This window comes from Ziziphus jujuba, chromosome 1 (assembly GCF_031755915.1).
Source record: "Ziziphus jujuba cultivar Dongzao chromosome 1, ASM3175591v1".
NCBI classification, from domain to species: domain Eukaryota; kingdom Viridiplantae; phylum Streptophyta; class Magnoliopsida; order Rosales; family Rhamnaceae; genus Ziziphus; species Ziziphus jujuba.
The window spans coordinates 43,770,598-43,780,519 of NC_083379.1; the positions used below are offsets into that span (position 1 = coordinate 43,770,598).

At 33.6% G+C, this 9,922-nt stretch overlaps 1 pseudogene; it reads left to right on the plus strand.

Moving 5' to 3' along the window:
* The first annotated feature begins 231 nt into the window (after positions 1-231).
* LOC107403927 (thioredoxin reductase NTRC-like) lies at positions 232-2,686 on the plus strand (annotated as a pseudogene).
* Positions 2,687-9,922: the final 7,236 nt, after the last annotated feature.

Sequence of the window (9,922 nt, forward strand, 5' to 3'; positions counted from 1 at the left end):
CATAATTTAGCACCAATATTTCATCTAGTAACAAAAAAATAAAAGAGATATTTTTTACCTAAGTTTAGTGTACAAAATATCCAGTCCCAATGAATTTTTAGACAAATCAAAATTTTGTGAGATACCTTCAATCCATAGGCTAGTGTAAGCAAGCTGTTGTCATATTGAAGTCTTCTCAGCTCTGACTATTTGGACTCTATTGGGTTGTAAGATTCCAGAAAATATAAGAAAATGGGTAAGAGAAGATGAGATGCAAGAAATTTTTTTTTTTTTTAGGGTGCACGGGTGTTTTGACAAAAGAGGAAAAAGAAAAAAGGTAAGAGAAAAGCCATTTTGTAATTTTCCGTTTATCTAAGGGTATTTCAATCCACAGTTGGTTAGATTTTATAAAAAAATTTCTTTTTGCTATTTTTCAAGTTTGCATTTTTTTCGTTGGCTAGTTTTCGAAAAAACCCAAATACTTAACCTTTTGGAGTAGCATCATCAGGCATTTGAGTGCGTGGAAAATACTTAACCTCTTGGAGTAGCATCATGATAAATAAACTGCTATCTTGATAAATGTTTTGATTAGTTGGTACCTAACATTATTTTTAAAATTTACCATGAAACATAGGATAAATCATAATGATAGGGATTTCTTTTGACCCAAAAAAAAAAAAAAGAAAAAAAAGATATGGATCAGTGGAGCCCAAATAATTGGATTTGGGTTGTATATATGTGCTTGGCAGCCCAGACATCATTGCCATTTAAATTATTAATTTCTGGACCCTTCTATCGGAAGCACAAAGGTTTATCGAACTCTGAATTTAAAGAATGGCAATTGGATACAATGATATTGCTGAAGAAATTTAATCTCTAACAGGTCTAGCATCATAATAAAAGAAAGGGGAATTTGGCCCTATATCCTTATTTTACATGCCTTAATAAAAGATACCCCTTCCCTTTGAAATTTTTTTTTATCTACCCACCTTCTTTTTATTATTCCAACTTTATCTTACTCTATAAACCACGTACAATTTCTCTCTCGTTTATCAATGTCTCAACCCACCACATTCCACATTCCACATTCAATTTCCCTCTTTCTCTTTTTAGTAACCCTTCTCATATTCAAGTTCTTTCTCTTGTTGGATTCGAAGGACGATCATGAAGCTATGGATGGAGGCTTTATGCTCAATTTTAGGCATCCAAATGGTGACCATAGCACACACGATATTGACTCTGAAGCAGCGGAAAGAGAGAGAGAGTGAGAGAGAGTGAGTGTGAGTTTACATCAAGAGAGGGAACATGTAGTAGATGCTAGTAGATCACCTTCTCATCCTAATTTCAAGCCGTAGGTATGCCTTGCTTTTCATCTGTAACGGTGCCTTTTTTTTTTTTTTTTTTGAGGTTCCTTCAAAGTCTTTGGATAGAATTTTTCTATTTAGTGGCTGTGCTAGCTCATACTTTGAATGGAAACTATCACGATTCATTGAAGAAGCTGTTTTAGTTACTCTTTTCAAAACCATTATAACACGTTGTTTTGCAAACGTAACCAAATTTGCCTTATTACTGTCTTCTTTTTTTTATTTTTTATTTTTTTATTTTAAAATTTTTCTCAATGGCTACTCTATTATAGTGCTATTATTTTTAAGCTGTTAAGCTTCATACTGGTTATTATTGATCGGTTTCTGTGCGCTTAGTCTCACTTGTTTGGCATTTTAGTTGGTGCGTAATTGAAGTGTAAATTTGGGTTCTTTAGGCTTTCAAAACCAAATATACTTTGAAAATGCTAACCCCAGCAATACCTTAGGCTTAAATTCTTAATAGTACTTGTAACCTTTTAGATAGCTATAATGGATTCGAGAATATGGTCGAATCCATTATAGTCTTGGCTCAGGTCCTGCTGGATACACAACAGCTATATATGCAGCTCGAGCTAATTTGAAACATGTAGTATTTGAGGATTATCCACTAGGTGGTGTTCCTGGAGGACAATTTATGACTACAACTGAAGTGGAGAACTTCCCAAGATTTCTTGGCGGAGTAACTGGTCCAGATTTAATGGACAGGTAAAATATAGAAGTCATATGGAATCAAACTTCTCATCTCCTTTATTTTAATTTTGTATGTATTAGATTTTGATTTCTATTAGACATTATTGAAATTGTAATTTATCTAGGATGCGATGGCAAGCTGAGTGCTAGGGAGCAGAATTGTTCCAAGAAGATGTTGAATTTATTGATGTGAAAAATGATCCTTTTACAGTGCAAAGTAGTGAGCGTTAGGTGATATATTATTTGGAAAAAAGTAATTTTTATTATAAATTTTTATGTTATTGCATAATTTTGATTTTAGCAATATATTTTGTTTAAACGTAATGACCTTGATTTATTTCTTACTTTTGGTTCTTATGCTTTTATGAAGTTTTCTTATGAAGTTCTTATGCCACAATCCGATTTTCGCTACTGGAGCTACAGCAAAAAGGCTCAGGTTACCTCGTGAAGATGAATTTTGGAGCAAAGGAATCAGTGCTTATGCAAGTTGTGATGGTGCATCATAGTTGTTCAAGGGACACGTTCTTTTTGTGGATGGAGGGGGTGATACTACCACAGATGAAGCTTTGTACCTAACTAAATATGCTCGTCATGTTCATTTACTTGTACATAATGATCAACTTAGGGCTTCCAAAGCAATCCAGGATAGGTGAGCCTTTTGATGTAATCTTTCATTATGACACATTGGGCTTGTATCATTCTCTATAGAAGTAACGTAGATGTGTATGGATATCCTAGCAATGCCAAATTAAGTAATACAATTGTTTGAAGTTTTTTGTTCAAAAAAGTAAATCATGTTGATGTCTTCATTTTTTTCTTTTCTTTTTGGTATTTCATATTAGATATATTCCATAGTAATTCCTCTCTTCTTTAGAAATCTTAAGTCTTTATCTATTATAGTTTATTTTCCTATTTACAAATGAACGTTTGTTGTTTCCTAGTTTCTTTTTCCTTCTCCCTTGGAAAAAATGATAGAATTGTAGACAATTTTATTCAATGATTCTTCCTGTTCATTAAGGATAATTGTGGAACCTTCCCCAGTTGAATCTATATGGATGCAACTTTTGTTTTCCATCAGATGCATATTCACCTTATTGTTTTATTTGTTTTTTCTCTATTATATAATTTTCCTTTAATTGATATTTCCTTTCCTTTATTCCTAGTGTATGGCATACGTATCATAATTGATGTAGAGAATTGGTGTTTTCTTGCTAAAATGTCTTATTCTAAATCAATGATTATACTCTGTGTGTGTGTGTGTGTGTGTGCACCTTTTTTTTTTTTCCCATATTGATTATTATCTACGTGATGGAAGACCTATTCATATAAATGACTTAATTTTAACCACATTATGTGGATGAGCACATCATGGACTTATCACTTATTATCACTTTCTTCAAATCTGAGTGTTTTGCTGGATAAAAACTGTTTACTAACATGTGTAATATCTATATAATGGCAATAGTTAGAGTTTGGAACCTTTTCAACTTGCAATACCCCTTTGCCTTTATCAGTAAGCTTTATTTGGGCATTCTAAATTGTGGCGTCAACTTTTTAAATGCAACAAAAAATTTTCATATGGTGCTTATTTGTAGCTTTCTAACTTCTAATTGGCTACCTTGATGGTGGTGTGTATACTAATGAACAATTTGTATGTGAGTTTTCAATTCCCTAAATATTTGTTTAACAAGTTAATTATCATGAATGTTTCAGAGTGTCCAACAATCCGAATATCAAGATGCACTTTAATACTCTTACAAAACATAAGGGGTAGGTGTATTTTCTTCGTCCTTGATGTTACATTTATATAATGAATATTTTGTTCTATTAGTTATTGAGAGTTGGTATATTTTATTAGTTCTAATCTTGTAAAATTTCTTTCCTTTTGTTTTTTTTAAGTAAGTTGTACCATGAAAGTCCAAGGCTTATATGCGTACTATATACAGCTCCAACATGTGGTCCATGTAGGACTTTGAAGCCAATTCTTAGTAAAGTATGCAAATAAAAAATTGTTTCACTTTTGCATGACGTTCAATCTAAATGCCACTATCAACTCTTACAATGACTGATCTTTAATGTGATTTAGAGGTGGCCACAAAAATTTGGGATGACATGATGAAAAACCAATTTGATGTGTTAACTTCTCATCGTGTGGAGAAACACATGCTTTACTATATTTGTCTATTTTAGTGTTGATGCCTCATATAGAATGCAGTAACCTCTTTTTAATAACTTTCTTTTATGGCAGGTGTGTCAGGACTCGTTTAAAATTCCTCACCGAAACCCTAGACAAGCCCTGATCCCAGGAAAACTCTACCGGACCTTCCAATGGAAAATCCGGCAGAACCTCGCCTAAGGGTTGGACTTACCACAAATTTCCTGCACTAAAAATACACTTCTATATATACCACCTTATTCCTCCCACATTACCACAATTTAATTTCACAAATTTGCAGCACTCCAAATGAATAATAGGAAATCAGTGCATAATTAATAAATAAATGTCCAAGACAGTATACAGAGTTTCATAAAGTACAATTTAGTATGAAATTTATACAACAAAGGATGGAAAGAAATATTATAATAGAATAAATGAAAAGAAAGAGAACTCCTCGAAATACGACAGCAATGAAGATTAAGCTCGCTCCGGACGAACGTCTACCAATCCTTGTATCTAGGGGAATGGAATTTAAAAATATGAAATGCTAATCATTTCAGTGAGTGACCCTATCTACTGTACAATTATAATAGTAACGATAATTGTAGCACACTTGATTAATTAAGAATAAATAAGTAAACAAATAATAATTAATTGAAAATAATATTTTCTCTCAGAACCCTCACCATTCACTCCGTTGGAAAGGTTCCCCTTTTAAAATATTTTCGTAAAACTCAATCTTTTATGCCCCAAAATTCAAGGAATAATTAATTTAACAAATAATTAAATATTCCAAAAACGAATAAAATACAATAAAATATAATAAAATAATTTAGAATACTTGCATTAAAGAAATATAACATAAAATTTAAATTCAATATATAATTCGTAAACTTTGATTTAATCAACTAAAATAAACGGTGTCAAAAATATAATTTAAATAATTACAAGCAGTCATATAAAATAAATGGTAAAAAAAATACTATAATATTCATTTTGAAATATTCAATCAATCTATATAATATTTTTATGGCAAGATGCATTTTAAAAACATTAATTTAAAATAACTGACATAAAATATGAATAAATACATTTTAGAAAATACTAATTTGAAATAGGTAATAAACAAATTAAATATATTTAATTTAAATACGGTTTTAAAACTTTAGGATTTAAAATTTATATTAGAAAAATAATACTTGACGCACCACACTATATACTAGTGATGCTCTACAATACCCAGGGTCCCGAGCACTGTCCGACGGGAGGTTAAAGATAGAAACTTTCATACGGTCACTTCGGCATCCCAATAGCGCCGTTGCTTAAATCGTCATCCTGGCCATGGAGGAGAGCGGCTTATGTGCACTATATAAAACTTGCCTACCCTTAGTCCAATGGCAACTCACGGGAGACATTATAACTTGCGCGCTCATCCACATATACAGTACAGAACACCGGTACTGTATGAGTGCGTCTAAAACAAATAATCAAATTTATTATTAAAATACGCAATTTTTCCAAAATTCACCGTGGGAATTATACTATTTTTCAAACTCACATTCCCACATTTTTCTTTAATATCTCCAGCATAAATCCACCAATAATAATATACAAATAATTTTTCCCCATATCATAAAATCAATCAAATAATATTTCAAGGGCATAATTATATAATTTGAAACCATCAAACTTAAATCAATATTTTTCTTGAAATATTTAAAACCAAATCATGCCCAAAAATAATATTAAAATCCAAATACAATTAATTAAATGAAAACACCATGCTCATGCATAATAAATACAATTAAATCACAATAATAATAATGAAGAATTCCTTAATAAACCAAGCTTTCATTTAGCATCAATAAGCATATATACATATATATATATATGTATATATATATAAAATAAAATTTTTACCACAATTATATTTAAATTCCACCACATGAGCATATTTCTAAATATTAAATTAATACAAAATAAATATAATTAATCACCCCAGAATAGTTTTAAAGGTGGATCACTCACCTCAAGCACATGTATCAATCGAGATCCTCTGCATGATCAACTCCACTACCTACTACACGTGCACCTAAAATATCTACAATACACAAAACTAATTATTTTAATATTTTAATCGGATAACTCCCAAATGGATACTCGAGGAGCGAACACAAACGACAATCAAAATTTACTAGTAATATACCGAATCGAAGCTTGTGAAATGAAGATTGCGAATCTGGTCTTACTTTCCAGAGATCGGACTCGAGGTGGCCAGAATCTCATCGGAAAGCTCTCAAATTTTAGGACTTCGATTCTCACAATCCGTTAAGAATTGAAAAAATTGGACACTGGATTTGGGTTCAGAGGGTCAGAATTAGTGGGAAAAAATGGGCGGTGTAACTGGAAACTCGCCGGAAAGTCGATTTCCTGACGAGCCACCATGGTCACGGGAACCCGTCACTGCCGGCTGCACGTCCGATGGCCATTGGTTGTGATTTTTGGTGGAAAGGTAGATCAGGGAATGGGTGACTCAACGGGACCGGCGGTGAGGCAAACGGAGGCCAGAATAGGGAGAAATCTAGGTTTGAAGAAATCGGTGCTGCTGCCAAAAAAAATCTCGATCCGGGCGCGTCAGCGGTCAGTTGGCTGTGATTTTTGGCTGGACGGCTGGTTTTCAAATGGGCTTCAAGGTGGGGTGGCGCGTGTATGGAAAGGGTGGCCAGAAAATGGCAAATCGATGGTGGCTAGTTGGGTTTCTCTTTCTAACTCTCTCTCTCTCCTCCCCTTTCTCTTCACACTGCTCCCACGTGGGTTGAGCCAATAAGAAGCCATTCCGTGGGTGCCACTGTGCACTCATGGGACTGGTTGAGGGCTTGACATGTGGCATCTAATTTTACACACTAATAAAATAATAGAAAATAATATGGTATACGAAAAACTTTATGAGTCCATAACTTTTTAACCATATGTCCAATTTAAGCGTGCTGCTAGTCTATGAACTCGTATCAACGAGTACTTTACAACCATACAAAAGTCAAAATAAAATTCTACAACCATAAAAAGTCAACTCTTGGCACCTTTGGACAGTTTGAATCTTGAATTATTTTGCCCATAACTTTTAAATGGTAACTCCGATTTGGATGTGCTACTAGTTTACGAACTCAGGACGATACGTACTTTGAAATGATACCTCGGTCAGCACAAAATTCCATCTAGAACAAAAAGTCAAATTTTGACCCTCTTGGTCAACGGTCAATCTCGGTCAACGTGTAAAAATTCCGACGTACTTTGGGATGGGGTGTTACAAGGTGATTAATGAGTTTGATCAAAATGTACATTTTGTTGAAACTGATATTGAGGAAGATCCAAAAATAGCAGAAGCAGCTGATATTATGGGTACACCATGTGTTCAATTTTTCAAAAACAAGGAAAATTTGGGGTTTTTTTCTTCTATACTCCTCTACTTTATTTTCTCTAATTCTCTCTCATCTCATGCCATTTTCTTGCCTAATGTTGTTTCTTATCCAAGACATATTTTAGGAACTTACTTTCCAACTTGAAAGGAAGCGGTTTGGCTGCCATTAATTGTCTCATATTCTTATTTCGTAGGACTGTATTTGGGGTCAAAATGAAGAGGGAGTATCGAGAATTTATTAAAGTAAAGAGGAGCTTCAAAATGTTTACTAGTAACACTTTATTTATTTTGATTTTAATGCTAGGTTGGATGCGGTATTAAAGAAGCTGCATCGTTTATTTGGTTAATATGCAATTTTCTTATTAAATTTGTAGTAAAGCATACTGATACGCTCACGGATGCGTGTATGGTAGTGAGATGATGATTTTGAGTCAATGAAATGAAAGTGAATAACCAGATGGTGATTGGATATGGAGATGGGATGAAAAATAATTGCAAGGAACTTAAAAATAGAAGGAAAAAAAAAAGAATTAAAATAAAATATATTCAACCAAGACCCCTACCTATTTAGAGGTAGGGACTTATGGTATTGACTTATGACCCTTTATCTATGGAAGATAAGAACCATAAGTATACACTCTCAAGTGAATAATCTGGAGGTCCAAGAATAATGGTGAAAACCCAATTCTCAATGTGAGAAAATTTCATTAAAAAAAAAACCAATCTCCTTACAAATGGAAAAATAAAATCCTTAAATAGAGTCTAAGACTCTTTAAAAACCCTAGACAAAGCATTAAATGTTATTTTGACTTATTTTGAACCAGCTAGAATTACCTTATATAGTTATTACACATCCAAAATTACCAAGATAAAATCAAATGCTTAATTTAACCTAGTTGGGCCTAGCAAGCATCAAATTACATGGTCCAGATGTTCTAAAATACTTGGTCTCCTAAAATAGCACCAAAACAGCCCATTTTATAATTGTCCAAGCCCAAAATGTCCCCTTTTAATTTTGGCTTACTCTCCAAACCAAAAATACTTGATCTTGGGCTGCCAAATAGTTATTCTTCAACTTGGAATTCTCAAAAGTGGGTTTGGTAATGTCCTCCTCTGTAAACACATCAAGATCCTTCATGAATGCAAACAAGGCCTCCTTGAATCTTTTGGCTCTACTTCGAGTAATTGGGCCTTGAGGCAGCTAAAAGGGATCATTGGAAGTGTGATGTGCATCATTCCCCCCCTTCTTTGAAGAGATTCATCCTTGAATCTTCACCTACATCAAAGAGAGATAAATCACTAACATTGAATGTGGAACTCACATTGTACTCACTAGGCAAGTCAATTTTATAAGCATTGTCATTAATTTTCTCTAAGACTTGAAATGGACTATCCCTTCTTGGATGCAACTTAGTCTTCCTCCTTTCGAAAAATCTCTTTTTTCTTATGTGCACCCAAATCCAATCTCCTGGTTCAAAAATCACTTGCTTCCTTCCCTTATTAGCCTTCTATGTGTGGTAAACAATCCTCCTAATTTTTCAAATTCCTTTGAATCAAAGCTCTCAACAAAGTTCCTAAAGTTCTATTAACCACTTCAGTTTGTCCATTTGTTTGTGGGTGACAAGTGGATTAAAACAACAGCTTTTTTCCTAACTTTCCCTAAAGTGTTTTCTAAAAATGACTTAAAAACTTAACATCGTTATTCGAAACAATGGTTTTGGGAATGCCGTGTAGCCATGTTTTGAAAATCTATCTACTACCACAAAGATAGAATCCTTTCCTTTGCTAGACAGTGGAAAACCTAAAACAAAATCCATTGGAGTGTACAAACCATGTGGTTGTACTTTGGATTTGGCTTTTTTGCAAGTAATGCATCGTTGGCAAACCCTTTCCACATCCTTTCTTATGTGTGGCCAAAAGAAGTGCTCACCTAAGATGTCTAATGTTCTAACAACACCAAAATGCCCCATAAGGCCACTCTCATGTGACTCTCTAACTAGTAATTCCCTAAGTGAACATTGTGGCACACAAAGTTTGTTTTCCCTAAACAAATATCCATCATTTCTATAAAACTTATCAAAAGCAATCTTTTCACATGCAATTAACACATTTCCAAAATCAGGGTCTTTTACATACAATTCTTTAATTTGTTCAAATCCTAACATCTTAGCATTCAAGGTTGAGATTAGAGTGTACCTCCTTGACAATGCATCTGCCACTATGTTCTCCTTTCCTTGCTTGTATTTGATGATGTACGGGAACGATTCTATGAACTCCACCCACTTGGCATGTCTTCTTTACAACTTGCTTTGC